This window comes from Pinus tabuliformis, chromosome J, assembly GCF_031772625.1.
Source record: "Pinus tabuliformis cultivar Carrire ecotype Pingquan chromosome J, CPIR1, whole genome shotgun sequence".
Classification (NCBI taxonomy): Eukaryota; Viridiplantae; Streptophyta; class Pinopsida; order Pinales; family Pinaceae; genus Pinus; species Pinus tabuliformis.
The window spans coordinates 267461598-267483246 of NC_142295.1; the positions used below are offsets into that span (position 1 = coordinate 267461598).

Below are 21649 nucleotides of genomic sequence, written 5' to 3' on the forward strand. Positions count from 1 at the left end.
TTTGTTTTTGGTGTGAACATATTTTATACAACCATATGGATATTTAGAGTGTGATTTTATTTCCATTACAAATGTTAATCACCTAGTTTTATTAAGGGCACAACCCCTTTATGGCTTCATGTTGTGGGCCTCCCGTTTTTACGACTCATATGGCATAAGGAGAAACTATAACATTGATGCAATGGCTGCTACAGGCCCAAATAAACCCTGCAATTTCAACCTGTATGTTGGTTGTACATGTGCTAACTGTAGAATGGTTTTAACTTGTAGACTCATGTGCTAGTTAGAATAATTAATTGTAATCAGGGAATAATTCTATCTGTATGTACATAGATTTATGTCTAATCCACCAGATTTCCAAATGTGCAATTCATGATATTGAGCCTATTACTAATAAGGTATCATGATGAATAAATTCTCTTCACATATATGAATATATGGAAATAAATAATGGTGCTTGCGATGAAAACCTAGGTTTTGTTTGCATATTTAAGAAATAGTTAAATATACTTTCCATATTCCAGAGCTCCACATGCTAGCACTTAAAGCGACTAGGGAAATTTTCACCCTGCTATAAGCTTGAAGTGATAGACCAGGATGTTATGTAGGTGTTATACACAAAACCTTTAAGGCAGAAACCATCATAGTAACCTTTAGAAATCAATCTCTAAGGAACCTGAGCCCAACATTAAGGATAATATGTGATACACGTAGTTCAAATAAGTGCACAAAGAATCTATATTAAGTATGGTTGTACCACTTGGCCCGTGAAAATATAGATAGTATATATACCTATATTGGTATATGTTATAATCCATATGCATTATTGAAATTGAACCATCAGTTAACATTCTAAGTTCCTAATGGTACATATACCATATCAAGAATTGATTGTCTATGTACTGGTGCTTAGCATGGTTACACACTTAAGTGATGGATATATCTCATACAAATATCAACCTATCCATATGAAATTACACAAAATGTCCAAATTAGTATGAAGCTATTATTACAGTTTAAAATATTCCATGACTCAACTGTCTTTTACAAAATTTGTAAGCATAATGCACATCTAATTTCAGTGGATTAACACGAACATGCAAAGTTTGGATGGTCTAGTAGTTTGGTTATCAATGGGAAACATGTTGGTGACAATAATAGTGTTGATCCACTAGATGGGCAGTTCAACGATGACCATTTCCTTGCTCCTATAGAAAGACATTCTGCGCAGTAACAAAACACGACTACATAGGTTTGGTAACGTCACTTTATACCCTATAATAATGTAAATCATAACATCATGCTTAAACATAAAGGACACCACATCTGACAACAATATGTTTCTATTACTTATGACATCATAGACAATGAGAAATACACCATGACATCACTTTGAATTCATGCCCAACCGTGATTACACAAGGATAGCCTATTTTATCTATCATCTATCTATAACAATGCTTGTAATAGATTAATGCATAACCATTTCACTTGATGGATACACAATTAAAAAGTTACAACAATATCATACAATCCCAAGTTTCTTTATTGTCTATGAAGGAAGTCTAGTAAAATTATAATGACTAATATAGTAAGAGCTCCTCTTCTTGATTTTATACATATGTATACGAATACTAATAGCTATGTAGTTGTTAGAGAGGTCACATAAAATGAATGCTAGGAAAAGTAGTAATAACAACTAATTTTATACAAGGAACTAATAGTGACAAAGTTATCATAAGTCACCTTCAATAAATGCTACATGAGGAACAAAGTTATAGCAAGCCACCATTAATATGCCCAATTTTGTGCATAAATAAGTAATGTCACTCAATATGTCCTTAGAACATTGGGCTATTTTCCTATGAGCCCCACGAGTTGCAATCGATGACATAAGGAATATTCCACCAAAATATCATAAGCTTTGTTAAACTGCCCATTCTTAATGAATCTTAAGACCTTTGTAGACCTTGTCTTAGGTTTAATGTTCCCTATGAACAATATCGACCCAGAGGTCATGTAAAATATCTCGGTTGGGGAAATACATTTATCATATGGGGTAGCCATGGTGACTAATTGTATAATAGTGTCCACGAATACAAAATCAACCATAGTACCTAAATGGAAAACATTGTCCATGACTAAAATCGTCCATGCCTATATATGGCTTCAAAGTAAGTATGAAGTATCGTGCAATTTAAGAAGTACTTGCAATTTTGTAACCATGATATGTGGTGAACTATCTAGATGAATTCTGAGCATCATAGTTAGTAGGATACCTCCGAATGGAAATATGGATTGGCTTCATGATTTTCCTCCCAACCATTAACAATTTCCAATCATGTAGCTTCCACCCACTAGCTTGTAAAACCTATCCCAATGATTAGACTGGGGATTCCAGAGGTTTGTCCCATCCCCACCCTGCATATTGTTGTTTAATTGAAGTCTTATACATGGGTTCCAGAGGTCGTTTTTGCTCCAACCATCAGCCAACAAGGGACTCCAGAGATAAAAATAACCACCCATCAGTGAGTAAGGGATTCCATAGATAAAAATCTCCACCCATCAACCAGTAAGGGATTCCAAAGATAAAAATATCCACCCTCATCTCAGGGGTTCTAGAGATTTTCCTCCACCCTAAGGTTTCTCAACAACTCCACCCAATGCTGGGAATATAGAGTATTCCAACTATGAGCACTCAACAAGGAAATGGCAAGGAAACTAATCTAGGGTAGCATGAGGCCTCACCCTTTTATCCAACGAGTGACTCCAGAGATGGAGAATCTCCACCCTCAGTCAACTTGAATAACCTAGAGAAATTGGCTAATAATTTTATTTGCAGCAACCGATACTTTACGTCTTTGGTGTAATGGTATAAAGGTTGACCCAGGGTTTTTCCCACCAAACCAACTGAACAATGATTAAACTAACCTATCATTACTGCAAGTTCTTATTTCTGAGTAGTAGACGAGCATTAATGACTTTTTGGATAACATGAAACTCTGAGTGTTTGTAAACAAAAGGGTCTTGTAAATTTAAGGGTAGATGATTTGACATTCCAACCATTCACAACATTCGATACCTTTCAAATTGAGAATTCAATCGATATGTTATTTATGCTCCCAAGTAATTGGAACCATGACTTACAGGAAATAGAAGCAAAATATGTCAACATGAGTGGCGATCCTAAATTAATCCTTGCGATATTTTCAGTAAGAATGATAATCATTGTCACTTTGAAGATTTGATCCATATTGATGATTGTAAGAATGATACTTATAAAAAATTATAGGTGCATATATAGGTAGGTCGATCCCTGACTACCCAATACAGAGGTTTGGGGTGCAAACATATTAATCCTTTTGAATACTATTCTGGACTCAACCAGTCTTGATAGAATAAGAATTGACATCATCAATGGTTGTAAATTTTGTTGAAGCTTGTTTCTTACACTATAGGAAGAGTAGTAGACCTGTTTGATGTTCTATATGCACTAGAAGGAGAGTATACAAAACCCTTGGATGACTTGGAATACATCACCCACAGTAAAAGAGTGAATAATATCTAAGCTTAGAAGACTCAATGTTGGCGCTCTTGATTAAAAAGGGAAGGATAACCAACCATTTAAGATGTAGTCGTTTCCTCTGGACAATTTGATAGGCAGAGGTAGAATGTCTGTACTCCATAACTACTACTTCAACAAGAAACAAAATAATAACATTTGAATATAGAAGTGTTTCAGATGAAGCAATCCTTGATTAGAAATATATTGAGTAGGGGTCAATTTAGTGTCTTAAATGCTGCTAGAATCTAGAGGAAACATGAGATCAACATTGTTAAGTTGCACACTATTTCTGGAAAAGGACTCTCTTAGCCCAAGTAGGCTGATAGTTTCAGATCAGAAATGTCCATGAATCTTGAGCATGGTAATGATGAATGCTTTATTTTATACTTTTATTTGAAGATGAAAAGAATATGGTGGTATGGATAAGTTATATCCAAAGAAACCTTGAAGCTAGGACAATGATTGGATTCCCCAAGTATCTATAGGCTTGTCACTTAGATTTTTATGTGTAGACCCGCTGGAAAGTCTTAGCCTCTAATTTTTGTTGAGGCCTTATAATGATTAGGGTAGACTGTAGGATAATTACATCCTTGTGGAGAATATATCAGATTATACTATCCCTGTGGTAAGGTTTCATCTAGAGATTCAACAACAAAAACTTGAACAATATTTAACATCTTAAAGTAACAAAAAGAAATTACCATGGCTGGTGACATGCATAACACATTTCTTTGGTCCTAACAAGGTCTACAACCATCCTTTTTAGAAATCCATGGCACTGGCATGCAATGTCTTAAGTTCACCTTTGTGTGTGTTTAATGATATTATTTGATTTCAGGTACCCAAGTTCATGTACTCAATAACAACAACAGATCCATCAACTTACAAGTACTCAGAGTTTCATGTTTTCGAAAAAGTTCTTATTTCTAAGTAGTAGATGAGAATTAGCTGAACCAAAAAGTCACAAACTACAACATCTCCAGTGTAGACTAAGTTTCATTTAATGAATGATGAAGGACATATTCGATGCCTAGTTGGTGCCATTTTTAAGTGGTTCCTTTGGATATCGAATGACTTACTGAATACATTTGACTTTGCTTTTTCTCCAGCTGGTCCTAGCAGAAGCATGTAGTGGAAAAACAATTTCCAACAAGGTTTGAAATCCATTTAACTCTCCCCATGTTGAGACTCTAGTTCCATTGTACCAAAGAAAATATTAAACATAAATGTGTATTTATTGCCTTTGTGGAAATCTATGGTGGTGAATCATTCATATTGGAGTTAGCACGAGACTGATCAGAAGGCTTGTAGATTTTGGTTTCATGGCCACAAAGGTGTTTGAAAATAATGGATTAGTGAACAATGTTGCCTCTTCAAATTCAACTGGTATTCCCTCAAGAAAAATGGGTTAAAGGTTTGTAACTTCAGTCATACACAAGGGATATGGAAAAAATGTTGAGAATGCTCAAAATATTGATTGCCCAGAAAATTATAGAAATGTTTATAGGAACAAATCACAGAGGTCCAAAGATTTAGGAGATCGTAAATATGGTGAAACACCTACAAAACCCAAAATTTCTAAGGCAAGACTTCCCTATCCAGACAACAATCAAGTACAAAAATAAATTCTACTAATTAAAAATAAGTAAGTACATCTAAAGAAAATGGAGGGAAAATAACTGTTGGAGATGGTGATGGAACTAATGTCAGTGAGGCAAGGGAGTATGAGGAAAGGTCGATGAACACTCAAAGCTGCAATAGAGACATAAATTTCCCTACTCGAGCCACCAATACTCAGTAATTTGAGATGCAAGAAGGCATGGAGAATGGGATGCATGTCATTTGCCAACAACTAGAAGGGAATGGGAATGAGTAAATTTTCACATGCATCTACTCTGTTTAAACAAGTTTGAGAATGGATCCAAAAACATAATCTTGTATTAATGACATTCATTACAACTATTTTACAGAAAATATACTTTATTTTTCATAGGATTTGGAATACATGGCCCATATTTTGCACATGGCTATTGCATTTGGGGAGGTTATTCCTACTACTTCCATATTATGGTTGGACTGTTGTCTCATAGGCATAGACTCATTTCTTCGTTTTAGAACATCATCCTCTTTTATGGTTATTTAGTGCAACTTTCTTAGCTTCACCGCAATGGTAGATATTTTCAATGTTTTTTTGAGCTTCAGATTTATTGATTCAGGGTGTACGTAGTTTGTAAAATTTATTTTTAGCTACACAACTTCAGTTTTGACAATGATTTTTATTGGTATGGTTGTTCTATGTATACATGGTAGCTTTTATATGACTGGCTTATAGACTATAGCAACATGTATTGCTTTTTCTATGAATCATGAACATCTAGCATTGTTGATTACAATTGTGTACTGTATATATTCTACTAAATTTCATGTGGGATTTCTTGGCATGAATTTGTGCATGAACCTGGTTTTCATATCTACTGACATTTTGATTTACTTTCTAAAGAAAAATTCAAAATAAGGTAAAGATATAGGTTTTGATCCACAATTTGAGGGGACTAATGGTAGGGAAAGGAATTTCTCTCATGCATTTGGATATATTTGACCTCATGGCGAAGAAGGTAATTTTGGAGTCACCTGAAACAGGGGCATGAGGATTAGAGTGTCCACCAATGACATGTAGACCCCAAAAAATAGGACAAAGAGAAAATAATAATGTATAGTAATAATCAATGAGAATATAATATTGTATAATCATAATCTAAGTCCACAACTCGACATCAAATTTACATATAAGATCACCTTGTTTGTGGGACAAGGAACCCCCTCTGAAGTAATTTGACTGTTTAGCCTATGGAGGTGTACACACTACACACCCTACCCTCGTCTAGATTCAAACATGTAACCTCAAAAGATAACATGTTATTAACCGTTAAGCCCATTCAGATTGTGTGCAAGTGTGTGCATTAAAATTAGAGAAAGAAAATATTAAGATGTAAATATTTTGAACATTCATATATAATATCACCAATAAAGTATAGATCACACACACACAATAACGAGAAAAAAAATAGGAGTCAAAAAGGAGTAAATTACAACCAACAATAACCATGATCTCCACTTTGTGTTATTCTTGCAACTAGCAACACAAACCATGCACTATGTACCATGTTGCAACCTTACAACAACTCAAAAGGAGTCAGAATTTACCTATCAACAACTGTTTACATGCATTATACACCATTTTGAAATCACCATACAAGCATTTTTATTGCCACGAACAATATTAGAATGCATAGACAACAACCCAAGAAAACCCCAAAATTATTTATTTAGTTTTACACTGCACTCTGCTCACCATATCTATGCTTGAACACAATTATTGGGACAAACATGTATTCTCCATTCACCTACTATCTCTCTCATACTATCACAAAGCTAGAATGATGACCTTCTTGATGGTGATTTCCACGGGCACAGGCATGACCCGCAAATGAAATCCATGAATGTCCATTGAGAAAGAGATTAAACTCACATTGGCTTTGATATCATGTAAAACTTCAAAAATAAGCAACTAATGCCTCAAACAGACATAAAGAAATACATAGCAGAGCCAACAACACAACAATAGTGAATAGATAGCTAGATCTGCAATGGTAAAAACCACCCTAGCCAAAGTTTACATAACAAAGCCAAATGGCCTAATTCGGGTGTATGCCCACTTTATGATTTATTTGAATTTTTGGGTGGTTGTACTATTTCATGGGATTTACCCACATTGATTTTCACTCCATAAAATTATGGCCATTTTTAAAGTATGTATAACTCTTCCTAAACATTCTGACACACATAGAGGCTACCTTCAATACAACCATTGGTCACACAACATGAGGGTACCTAAAAAATCATAGAGTTTTTCATTGAGGGTACTTGTGGTTACCCTTTTGGTGGTTCAACTTGATGCGCTTAATGAAACTGGGCAATGTCTTCTTGAGTTTAAGAGAAATATTCATGATCAGTTTGGTAAATTTAAAAGTTAGATGTCCACCGATGAGAATCCTTATAATTGGGAGGGTGTAAAGTGTATAAACAATACTGGTGATCCTAGAGTATGGTCACTTGATCTCAGTGGCATGCATTTGATAGGAAGATTGTCTCCCGCAATTTCAAATTTGACTTCTCTGAGAGTTATTAATGTTTCAAAAAACATCCTATCAGGTAAAATACCGCTTGAGCTTGGGGACTAATTCTATCTACATATTCTTAATGTGAGTAGCAATAGTCTACAAGGTCAAATCCCTCTGCAGTTATGCAAGTTTTCATCCTTGAGAAAACTTGAATTGTCTAATAATCACATTGTTGGAAATATGCCACAATAACATGGTAATCTCTCATTTCTTGAGGATATTTTTGTTTATAACAATTATCTTACTGGTGCATTGTCTATAACTTGTTAGTTTGACTACTCTTGAATTAGAATAGAAAAATTTCAGTGGATTGATTCCACCAGAAGTAGGGAACTTGGAAAGTCTAGAGAAGCATCCCTTTTTTGATAATTATTTGTTGGGTTTCCACCCCCATAAACTTGGAAATATTTTGGAAATGATAAGTTTAAATATCTCATCAAATAAGCTTATAGGAAGCATTCCTCTGCAAATTTCCAATTTGTTAAACCTTGCACGACTTGACATGAGCATGAATGCTTTTACTAGCAGTGTCCCAAATGAGCTGGGCAATCTCGATTTTTTAGAATCAATGAAGCATTATGATAACAATCTGTTAGGAAAAATGCTTGGTATTCTTGGAAGGATTTCTTGTTTCACGAAACTGCAACTAGGTGGGAACAACTTTTCAGGACCTATCCCATCAGAACTTGGTCAACTTAAAGGCTTGCAGATTACTCTAAATCTGAGTTGGAATAGGATTTCAGGATTATTACCAGCTTAACTGGGCAACTTGAGTTTGTTAGAATCCATCTATCTCAAATTATCAATTTATTGGCCAACTTCCTCCTTCATTTGCAAATATTCAGAGTTTGATGGCGTGTAATGTTTCATATAATAAACTTACTGGGCCTCTTCCTAACATAACAATTTTTCACGACATGTATGTTGGTTGTTTCATTAAAGATTAGGGCTTTGTGGATGACCAATGCCAAATGCATGTCAACCCTCAAGTGTAGGGAAATTCACCTTTCCCCATTTTTGGCAGGAGGTGGAGACCCAAAACATCAAAGATTGTGGCCATAATTGCTAAAGTGTTTTGGGGGTCTTCATTGATTATAATGGTGGTCATTACCTATTTTTTGATGCTAAATACCAACAATCCATCAAGCCAATGGTTTATTTTTTCCCAATACATAGCTTCACTTTTCAAGACATAGTAGAAGCCACAGATAATTTCTCAGAGATAACTATCATTAGAAGAGGAGCATGTGGAACAATTTATAAGGCCACCCTGCATTTGAGAGAACTTATTGTTGTCAAAAATATGGTGTCTCAACTAGAAGGAAATGAAAGAGATTCAATTATGAGATATCCACTATTGGTGAAATAAGGCATTTTAATATCGTGAAGCTCTATGGCTTCTGCTATGACAATGGATCAAAGCTTCTTTTGTATGAGTATATACCAAATAGAAGCTTAGGTGAGCTGCTTCATAGAAGTTCATTTATATTAGATTGGGATGCTCATTACAAAATTTCCCTAGGATCAACGTAGGGGCTATCATACTTACATCATGATCACATACCATGAAATATTCACCGAGATATAATGCCCAATAATATTATACTTAATGAAAATTTTGAAGCTCATGTGGGAGATTTTGGACTAGCCAAGATGATCAACCTTCCATATCCGAAGTCAATGACTATTCTTGCTGTCTCCTATGGTTATATTGCTCCCGGTAAGATATATCTGCGACTTGAGTAAATTATTATTTACCAATTCTCTGTTATTCACAATGAAATATGATGTATACTTTATTTGATGAGTTTCTATTGCATGAAGATTACTTCTATAAGAAAATCCTTAGCATCTACTTCATATTTATTACTCAAGAATATGCTTATTTTCTTGGACTTGTTTTATGATCTTCACTCATGGTAGCATTCTTTTCTAAACATAAAGCAAAAAATTTGGGGTTTAGATCACTAGGTTATTAGGATTTTTTGGGGGGTTAGTTCAATTTATTAGAATGAAATGTCTTAAAGTTGTTGCAAAGTTGGAATCTAGCTCTTGGAGATGATTGGATCACATTCCATCTAAATCCACTGAATAGTGACGAAATATTACAAAACTTTTCCAAAAATAAATAAATCAAACACTATCATACCAAAATAGGTGTGCAGGCCTTGTAAGTTTTTTGAGGAAAGTAACTTTACAGGTCTTGTTGGTTTTTTAAGGTTGAACCACAAGTAATGAATCAAAACCTGTCATATAAAAGTAGCTATGCATGCCTTATACAGATTTTTGATATTTAAAAATAAATGGTCATAATGAGCTGAATTCTGTGAATTCACCTATAGATCCTTATCTTTCTTATCAGCTTTGAGGGGGTTTTTACCAAACAATCCACAACGTATAGGGCTAGAAGCTCAAACTTTCATGAACTGATTTCTTGAACCCTCCAGAGCCTATTACCAGGGTTCCCCTACCTACATTAGCTTGCATAAAACCCTACTAAAGTCCCATGCTTATTGGGGTTTCTGGGCATTTAACTTTGAGCCAAAAAGTTCGGCCTTCAAAGCCCATCTAGAGTTATTCTCCTTGCTAAAATGTTCTAAAAAAAAACTATTATTGTAACAATATGTCATTTATTCACATGAAACTTCAATTCATGAACCATGGTATATTTCAATACTATAAAAACAAAAAAGGTTTCAATGTTTAAAAGCATGTTCAAAATTACAATCAAATAGAGGAAAAAACACATACAGAAAACTAGATCATAATCATGAACAAGCTTCATTTTGAATTGAAATGAAGTGTAAAGGAACTTACAAAATGTGACACTATGAACCTGGTCAATGCACAAGCAAAAAGATCTAGGGCATGACCCCATCTGACAAGTTTTTTTGCAAGGATGTCATAAAATTTGATAACTTTGTGATAATGTGGAGATGCATCATTATCTAGGTTTTTGAGGGAACGAACATGCTCAGATAGATCTTTGGACACAATCTGCAACCAATTGCATGTCTCAGAAATATATTGCCACAAAAGAGAAAACAATAGGCCACAAAAAGTCAGAAAAACAATCAAACTGATATGAACAAACGTTATTGTATTCTTTGACATTCAAGATATATATATTATTTGTACTTGTCTATATACAACAAAATTGGAAACAATACAGATTTTGAAAATGGCACTTTCAAATTTTTGGAAACAGCGAAAAGGAGCATGCACACACCAAATGATCACAAAGACAAACACACACAGACACACAGACACACACACACAATGTTAAATCAAGACCCAAAGTATTACATATGTTGTTTATGACAACTCCTTTATGGTGGCCAGTTTAGCCTATCCCCTTATTCCTTCTCATAATCAAGTCTAAGACTGAAATATCCACCTCAATCCATTGTAACACAGATTCATGGTTCCTGTTAATATCTTTGATATTTTTTCTTACAAAATTTTCCATGTCTTGCAACATCTTAGATGTTCCCAACAAAATTTTAGTTGCCTTGTACACTTTTATATTTGCTAATTCTTTGATAAATAATTTCATTGGCTAGCCTATGTGGTTAGCTCAAATGATCGTTGCTAATGTTGTTGGGAATTTGACTAGTTTCATGGTAGTAGATGCCCATTTCAAATCCTCTGGGTTAGTCACACCAATCTAGTCAGATTTACTAGGGATACAATCCACAGATGTGGGGAAGCATTCCTTAGGTTTATTTGCTAGAATTTCCTGGGGAAAAAAAGCTTCAATGGTTAGATTCAATAAAGACAATGTTCGTAGTTATTTTGTCAGTTTAAAAAAATTATATATCCCGATAGAAATCCACTGAATATAATAAACTCTTGAAATCATCTACGTTGTTCACAAGATATTGAAAAGAATACATTACTAAAGTGCCAAAGTAGACATGCTTGATAAAAGATTAAAACACTTGTTTACACAAAAATCAAGAAAACACAAGGTATGGTGCCATATATAAGCTGCACAATAGGTTAGATAAAATATTCTATGAAATTATCTTAGCATCCCTAGACCCTCTGTACATGGACCACCAACAAGAGCTAGAATCTGAGCTCCAGTTCCCAATACACAAGCACCAGTAAACCTGTTGCAACACTCAAAGCCATGCCATTACAACGCGTAACTCTTCTATTAGCTCCTACTGGCCATTGATCCCTCTGTAATTCATTATGAAGCTGAAAGACAAAAGGCATGTAAGTACATATGGGTTTGTTGAAAAAATTGATTGAAATGTAATCTCCATTAAAATTGATTGAAATGTTAACCTCCACTCCCCAAATCATAATATCATTGTTTTGAATTTTCTAATACAAAATCTTTTATAAGTTGTTCTATAAAGAACAAACATGAATCAAAACATAGTCTCTAAACTGCTAAGGTAAAAATGTGAGCACCATATAAACCAACTAGGTTCAAAAAAGATAATATTAATGTCAACATTCCAGAGAGGTCTCTTGGGATTTTTAAGTTGGAAAAAACGTAAAAAATTAAATGTAATGACCTCATATGATTCAAGTTATTGTTCACTAAAGTATGGAATTTGATTAAACTTCTATCTATATTAAAAAAAACATCCCAATGCCACATGTCTTATAGCCAGTGCACATATACTATAGAGTAATAGGCATCCACTGGGCAATACTAGAACTCTAAAATGACAAATAGGCATCAAGAAGTTGCAAAAAAAAGGGCGTGCAAGTAAATAAGGATTTGCTAAGCCCCAAAGGTTAGCTCAAGTGGTTACAAGCCAAAGACAAGATCTCTCCCCAAGTTGGGGAGATCACAGGTTCAACTCTATTAGTCCCCTCAAAATTTAGGTGGTTGGGAACTTAGGTACTGATGGTTTACCCCATAGGCATCCAATGGGTAGTATTAGAAATCTAAAATGACTCCAAATATACCAGGATTTGAAATAAATATATGAAGATCAAGGGAAGGTTTTGGAAATATGAAAGTTATAAAATTTTTCTTAACATTATAAACATACTTAGAAACTCAAATAATCACAGAAAAATACACAAAAATTACCAATTCAAAGAGGAGATATACATAAATCCAAATAACATTAACATTTTTCAAGTTTAGAGGATAGAGAATAAAGTGGGGTTAAAGTAGGCTAGAACATATAGGACATATAAAGTAGTCTTTCTTCGCCTTTAAATCAAGCTATTTAGGATTTTTCCCTGAGCTTTTTTAAAGAAAGTTTTAGAGATTCAACTGGCTAAAAGGGTTTGGGATCTAGACTTGAGCCAAGTCTGAAACTGAACCTGTACCCAGTCCAACCAAATCTGACAAGTATCATTTATCAATTTTGGAGTCAATAGTTATTTATAACCATCTCATCCCAATTGTATTAAGGAGTTGGTGAAAATTTCAGTATCAAATCCAAAGTTACAAGGGAAATTAAAATAAAACAATAAAAATGAAAAGATAAATTTCAGGTATGTCTCATTAATATGAAACCTTATATGCTTATATGCTTATATGCTTTAAATATTATATGCTTAAAAAATCTTCTTCAAAATGCTTATATGCTTAAAATATGAACTAGCCCACAAAGAGTAAATCATCTTTTGTTTTCACTATTGGGACACATCTTTGCAAAACTCCTAACATCTCCAGAAACCATGAGTGTACATTCGATGCAAAGCTTCCTCATAACAATCTTCGTTACCTCAAACTTTAATAGGAATTGTTGTAGCTTCCAGTGTGTTAGGTTCCTATACCAATAGGTTTCATTTTTCATGATTGACAGTGGAAGTGCCAAATATGTTCATCTTTTCATGCTACAAAGGTTCCATATTTAGTAGCCAGATAGAGAAAGTAAAGGAGCCCAACTGCTTAATCTGGGCCCTTGGAAGAGATAAGGGTAGATTTAGATAGGAGGGCAGTCAAAAGAAAAGAGGAGAATCAGGGTTTGCTAGTTCAAGTGCACCCAATCAAAATGAAGAAAACATGTTAGGTGTATTAGGCTGGGTAGGTAGTTTGAGGTTGCAGAAGCAAGGTTATGATCATTTTTTGTCTTGTTAAAGAAGATTCATCTCATCAATGACATTGGTACTATGCCAGTTGTTTGGTTGCATAACAATGGAAGCATGTCTAATTCCCCTTCATTCCCCCATAAATCATTTACTAACATCCCCTCAAGGAGCTTGGGATCTGCCCAAGGGGCCTGTTTCACTTCATTTCATGCTAGATGCTGAGTTAAATTTTGACTCCACTTAGTGAAAAGAAGCCACATTTCTTGTGTAAAAATCATTGCTCTATACTCCTTTCATCTTCCCTGTGTCTAAGTTTCACTTTATAAACTTGGCATTCATCCATACAATCTCAATTCACAAGGTCATATTAACACTTAACCCTATTATATAGCTCCCTAAATCATTTTCCCTACCCCTAGTTCTACAAAAAATTATATAAAACCCCCAAAAAAATATTAAAATATCCAACCCCATGGCACTATAGCCATATAATACAGCCTTGGGAAATATTTAGTCCATTTGGGACTAATATTAGCCTTTCCGCATCCCAGCCCTTGGAATTAGCTTAGCATTTGGTTAAGTTAATAACCATTCCCACCCCCACTCATAAACCTTACTATTTTACCCTCCGCGCTCATATTTTTGGGTTTTTGTTTTAAATATTTGATTAAACAAATAAACTACCTCCGGCGCATACCACATTAACTCATATAAACCAAAGCTTAAACCTTGGCACACATGTTATAATGTTAAATAAAAGGCGGGTCCCGCTCCAAACCGTTCGCCACTCATCAACGCCCCGTCCGCCGTCCGATGTCCCGTGTTTCAAATCCAGCGGTGGGCGGTCTTTTTCGAAACCTCGATCTGCCGGAGATTAGCGTCCGGGGGATGGGCAGTTTTACTGCCATACCCCCGCCACGCGTCGTTCTCCCGGTATGATCGGAGCCCCCCTCCCCAATACCGCCCGGGGCCAAAGGTGGTGCGGGAGAAAACCACAAACCGCCCTCCGACCCCTGACGTCAGCTCCCCGTCACCTCCGACATGGCATCCGCGTTGGCCCGCCGTTGCCACATCAACCCCTCACGTCACCACCCCACCAACGTGTCCTCTGCCACGTCATCATCTGAGTAAACATCCATGTCACCATACTGTACCTGCTACCCGCCAAATGACGTCATGATGACGTCACCGCCAAAAAGCGCCAAAAGCGCCAAAAGTCCCAAATTTTATAAAAATACGTGAAAACGACTCTTTTTGTTCATTTCTATTGGTTAATTTGGGAGTGACGTGCATGCTGTTTTACAACGATTTACCATCCAAAGCCAAATTTTATCAACTATGCTAGTGCCGCCTGCAAATTCAACTCCACAGTTCACCATTGAACCTCCTGAGCCGCCCTCGGCGCCACAAAAACCAGGTATTTTCCCACATTTCACCTATTAGCCCTTTTCTCACCATTTCTCCATTTCAGTTGCTTAAACACCTGCAAATTCCCACCGAAAAGCACTCCTGCACCTCAAATTCGCCTATAAATTCACTGGTCGATCCCCCGTTCAAAAGAAACCCTGCGAATTTGCGCTCCTTTGCAAATTCACTGTTAAAAATAATTTTTAAGTTCGTTTTGCTGGCAGAATCTACATATTGCCCGTGCACTCACTCCCTTTGCCAAATTCCTCTGCAAAATTTCACCCATCTAGCTCAAAAAACATCCCCATCCGCTCTGCAGTTTGCCCACATAGCCTATCAATCCAGTGAATTCATTAAATAGAGAAAAGCCTGTCTGAACTCTGTAAATTTGCTTGTTTTGTCATAACTATGGACAGTGAAGGCCACTGCCATATTTAAACTCATTCTACAGCTCCCTTACAAATCCTCAGAAGCAATTTTCATCAGTCTGTTGTTGCACTAATCCTGGTTCCAAGTATAAACACAGAAAAACTTCAAAATGGCCACTCCAGCAGCCCTGAACATTGCTCCTTTAAATACACCTAACAAAGAGCTTGAAGCAATGCCTTTAGCTGATAAGGATTACCTCATTCAGGATTTGGTTGGGGACAGAAATCACTTGCAGACCTTCTGTCAGCTGAGAAATAGTTATTTGAGCAACTGTGATATGTATGGGATATGGGAATCAAATTTGCCCATTTACTTCCTCCCTTCTGTCAACATTTTCCCTGAGATAATTCATCTTTGTGCTGAGAACTATGACCCAACTCAAAGAGCTATCAAGTCTCCATCTGGGAGCATACTCTTCCATATCACTCCTGATTCCATTAACCAAATGCTAAATTTCAAGCAGACTCAGCTTTTGGTCCCTTTTTCTATGAAATACCTGCTGGATGAAGGCCCCAAACTCTCCAGCTCTGAGATTGCCAGAATTGCCAAGACATTCATGAGAGCAGACCGCCAGCCTACAGAGCCACCTCCTTTCTTATATGTCAATTTTAATGAAGTGGGCAAGCTGCTTGTAGATATGATATCCTCTGTCCTAGGTTTCAAAACAAGTGAGCACATTGATGAAACAGTGTTGGTCCTATTGTCTGCATATAGCCCAGGACAACCTCCTGCTGTTAAGTACAACTATGCTAAATTCATCTCCAACAAAATGCATGACCAACTAGTGAAGCTGGATAGGGAGGGAGTCTTCAAATATTCATCCTATATCTATCATTTGTTCATGTATTATCAGTCAGATTTCTTCCAATGTCCCATCAAGAAGTTGGATTCAAAGGGTGAAAGAAGGTCTGTTATCTTTTGGTCATCAGTCTTTCATGAGGTTCAAAACTCTCCATATTCCTACTGTGAGTTCATTGACCAATTTGTTTACCCAGTCTCCTGTCTCTTGAAAAGAACTCCTCCTCCCAGATTATCTTATGATATGCAGAAGATATTGCAGCTGTCCAAGAACTATAAAATAGGTGATTTGTATCTCTACCAGAATCACACTATCATTAGGATGTATGGCTGTGAGCTTTGTCCCTACAGGCTCCCAAGGTATGTCCCAATGAGACTCTTTGCCTTGGAGTATTATAGGCAACTCATCAACTCAGACTTAACTCATTTTCATAGTGCCAAAAATAAGGGTCGCCTGAAATTCAGAGACCAACTAGGCCCCTTTCTCATGAACAAGAAAGAAGGTTGGCAAGATGCTGATCAAATATTGGGGCAGAAGCTCAAGTTGATCATCAAGTCGAGGAAGAAATTGTTGAAGAAGTCATAGAAAGCCCGAGAAGAGAAACAAACCAGCAAACAGCTACCAGCTCATTTTAGCAAGAGCAAGAGAGGCAGCATGGTATGGAGGTCTCTTCCTCAAGGCAGCAAACCAAACAACAACCTAGCATCAAATCAAATTTTATGGAGATCAAAGCTTAGAATGAACTATTAAGAGTACAGTTATATGATTAGTTTCTTAAGGCAACACCCTCTAAACAGCAAATATTGATGGTATCCTATGATTTTAAAGAGGAGAAAATGATACTAAGTCATTTCAAGCCAAAGATCCCACAGCCCCAGACAGCTGCAGACTATGTCAAGACAAGCTTAGAGGTCCTCTCTAAGGACATACATCCGATGGATCAAATAGAGCTGCACAAAAAAACGGGTGAGATGGTCTATGCCACCCTAGCAGACAAGGCCACACTGGCTCATCAATTGAAGGAATAATTGAAAAACACAAACACTCAATTGGATTTGGAAAGAATATCTTCCTCTGCTAAAGATAACAGAATAAAAACATTGGAGGAAATTATTGTAGATCTAGGGCATGATCCTAAGAAGGATGCCAAAGCCATTCAAGCCCTCATAAGGAAGAAAGAGGATGATATTGCTGCACTGAAAAAACAATTGAGGCTGTCCTCAACTATGCATCCACAAACAGAAGAACTTGTGCAAGAGAAAGAAGCTGAGGATACAATGGATCTGCTGATGCAAATGAACCAGAGAATAATTCAGATGGAGGGAGAGTTGGAGAGAGCACTGCAAAGGAAAGCAGGGTGAGTCGACCTCCCAGCCACCTCAAACAACTCCAACTGTTGTTACTATTCCTCCTACACAAGCAATGGTGATCCCTCCTATTATCCCAACAACTACAACAACTACAGATGCTACAGCAGCAACAACAACAGCACCTGAATCTAGCATGAGCATGGATGAAATGATGAAAGCTGTCAAAGAGCTAGAAGGTCAGGTGACAGAGGTGAAAGAGGCTAAATAAAAGTTGGCCAAACTGGAAGTAAGCTATGATAAGTCCAAGATGATAGTAGCTGAAAAAACAAGGGAAATTAAGGCCTTGAATGACAAAATGAAAGCCTTAGAGAAGGCGCTGACTTTGGACAAGACTCTAGCTGAAATAAAGAAGATTTTGTGGGCCAAAATTGGCCAATCAATCACTGACCAATGGAAATCAATCCAAACCATTCATGAACAGAATGAACAGATAGAATTGATAGGCCTAGCCCAATTTGAGACTCAAAGGGCTAGAGTAGCATTGGGAAATATGCCTGAGCAGGCTAGTAAAATGATTCATTTCCTGAACACTCATACCAAAGAGGAGTTAGTAGCATTAGACATCAGTAACAGGACAGATACTGTTCTGACAGCAAAGAAGGTGCTGACTCTAAGAAATTTTGTGCAAAGTCTAGAAAGAAAGTGTCAGGAAATGCAGGCAGAAGTAGATGATTTCAAGCTAAAGCTTGCAACATTGCAGAGTAGAGGATTACCCAGCCTATTGATCAGCGCTGGAAGACTGCTGACTCATGAACAATATGCCACTAGGGTAAATAATTATGTTTCAAATCAGATTACAACATCTTTAAGTACCTCAGAAGAAACAGGACCGCCATCTGGACAGAGCCTTTATGACAAGCTGGAAAACTTATTTACATTGAGCATGAGATCAATCACTTGTTTGAGGTCCCGCCCAATTTTTACAAATTCACCGAGGCAAATGAGACATTAATAAAGATACAAAGGCATCAATTGCCTACAGAAGATTGGTGGCAAGCAATGCTGGAGGTTTTGCCAAGGTAATTTCATTCCTTTTCCCTCTTTTGATCAGCTTCAGATTTTGGTCAACTACAGGTTAGCGAAACTAGGTGCACAGACCACCGATTAAATCATGAAGACAGTAAGAAAAAGAAGTCAAAATATGACTACAACAATTTTATAAAAAGGCCAAGTATGCATGCCGAAGAGCAGGACAACAAAGTGGTGACACAGTAAAGACAGCAGGACAGCAAAACCCAGCAACTGCATATTAAAGACACAGCCACAACCAACTTTGTTGGTCCAAAAAAGTCAAATTTCCCTGACAAAGTGGACAGCTAGCACACCAACAATTACTAAAGCATTTATTTCTTTCATTTACTTCCTTGAATAGTTGGTGAGGGAACTTATTGTATGAAGACTCATCCATCAGATATTTTGTATCTCATTTTTGTATAAATACCTTCCCATAGAATGTATTGGGGGTTGGTAGTTTCATCTCTGAATCATGCTGTAAGTTATTGAGGCTGTGAGTTATTGGTCATCAGTTTTTCATGAGGTTCAAAACTCTCCACATTCCTACTGTGAGTTCATTGACCAATTTGTTTACCCAGTCTCCTGTCTCTTGAAAAGAACTCCTCCTCCCAGATTATCTTATGATATGCAGAAGATATTGCAGCTGTCCAAGAACTATAAAATAGGTGATTTGTATCTCTACCAGAATCACACTGTCATTAGGATGTATGGCTGTGAGCTTTGTCCCTACAGGCTCCCAAGGTATGTCCCAATGAGACTCTTTGCCTTGGAGTATTATAGGCAACTCATCAACTCAGACTTAACTCATTTTCATAGTGCCAAAAAGAAGGCTCGCCTGAAATTCAGAGACCAACTAGGCCCCTTTCTCATGAACAAGAAAGAAGGTTGGCAAGATGCTGATCAAATATTGGGGCAGAAGCTCAAGTTGAAAAGGAGTTTCTGGTGGGTTCCTTATGACCCAGATGGCTTTATCAGTGCCAGAAAGGTAAAATATAGGCTGACAGCCTATGAGCATTGTAGAATCCCACAAATTGAACAATATGCCAACTAAGATGAGTGGGTGGCAGGGACACTAGTTGAGGAATTTACCCAAGAAGAAATTATGGAGCAAAATGTCAAAGATTTAGAAAAAACTCTTGACTTATATTCTTTTGACCAGGTAACTTTCAAACTGCCACAACAAATTGGAGAAGGCCCATCTACAGCTGTAGCTTCACAAGCTTCCCAACAATGGTCTACACCAGCAACAAGTACAACAAAAGGCAAGGAGCCAATGGATGCAGAACAAGAAACAGTAATAGAACAGCCTGCTACCTCAAAGGAGCAGAGTCAAGGGCAAGCCCCTCCACAGCAGACTAAGCCACCACAAATTCCAGCATTGCAAACTCCTGCCAATGAAGAAAGATGTAAGAAGCTAGTGGCTCAACACAACAACCAGAAGCCGAAAGACAAAGAGTTGATCCTCAAGTTGAGGAAGAAATTGTTGAAGAAGTCATAAAAAGCCCGAGAAGAGAAACAAGCCAGCAAATAGCTACCAACTCATTTAAGCAAGAGTAAGAGAGGCAACATGGTATGGAGGTCTCTTCCTCAAGGCAGCAAACCAAACAACAACCTAGCATCAAATCAACTTTTATGGAGATCAAAGCTCAGAATGAACTGTTAAGAGTACAATTATATGATCAGTTTCTTAAGGCAACACCCTCCAAATAGCAAAGATTGATGGCAGCCTATGATTTTAAAGAGGAGAAAATGATACTAAGTCATTTCAAGCCAAAGATCCCACAGCCCCAGACAACTGCAGACTATGTCAAGACAAGCTTAGAGGTCCTCTCTAAGGACATACATCCGATGGATCAGATAGAGCTACACAAACAAACGGGTGAGATGGTCTATGCCACCCTAGCAGACAAGGCCACACTGGCTCATCAACTGAAGGAATCATTGAAAAACACAAACACTCAATTGGATTTGGAAAGAATATCTTCCTCTGCTAAAGATAACAGAATAAAAACATTGGAGGAAATTATTGTAGATCTAGGGCATGATCCTAAGAAGGATGCCAAAGCCATTCAAGCCCTCATAAGGAAGAAAGAGGATGATATTTCTGCATTGAAAAAACAATTGAGGCTGTCCTCAACTATGCATCCACAAACAACAGAACTTGTGCAAGAGAAAGAAGCTGAGGATACAATGGAGCTGCTGATGCAAATGAACCAGAGAATAATTCAGATGGAGGGAGAGTTGGAGAGAGCACTGCAAGGCAAGCAGGGTGAGTCGACCTACCAGCCACCTCAAACAACTCCAACTGTTGCTACTATTCCTCCTACACAAGCAGCGGTGATCTCGCCTATTATCCCAGCAACTACAACAACTACAAATGCTACAGCAGCAACAACAACAGCACCTGAATCTAGCATGAGCATGGATGAAATGATGAAAGCTGTCAAAGAGCTAGAAGGTCAGGTGACAGAGGTGAAAGAGGCCAAAGAAAAGTTGGCCAAATTGGAAGTAAGCTATGATAAGTCCAAGATGATAGTAGCTGAAAAAACAAGGGAAATTAAGGCCTTGAATGACAAAATAAAAGCCTTAGAGAAGGAGCTGACTTTGGACAAGACTCTAGCTGAAATAAAGAGGATTTTGTGAGCAAAAATTGGCCAATTAATCACTGACCAATGGAAATCGATCCAAACCATGCATTAACAACATGAACAGATAGAATTGATAGGCCTATCCCAATTTGAGACTCAAAGGGCTAGAGTAGCATTGGGAAATATGCCTGAGCAGGCCAGTAAAATGATTCATTTCTGAACACTCATACCAAAGAGGAGTTAGCAGCATTATACATCAGTAACAGGACAAATACTGTTCTGAC

At 37.0% G+C, this 21649-nt stretch overlaps 1 pseudogene; it reads left to right on the forward strand.

Moving 5' to 3' along the window:
• Window positions 1-4887: 4887 nt before the first annotated feature.
• On the forward strand, window positions 4888-6200 carry LOC149226792 (uncharacterized; annotated as a pseudogene).
• The last annotated feature ends 15449 nt before the right edge of the window (window positions 6201-21649 follow it).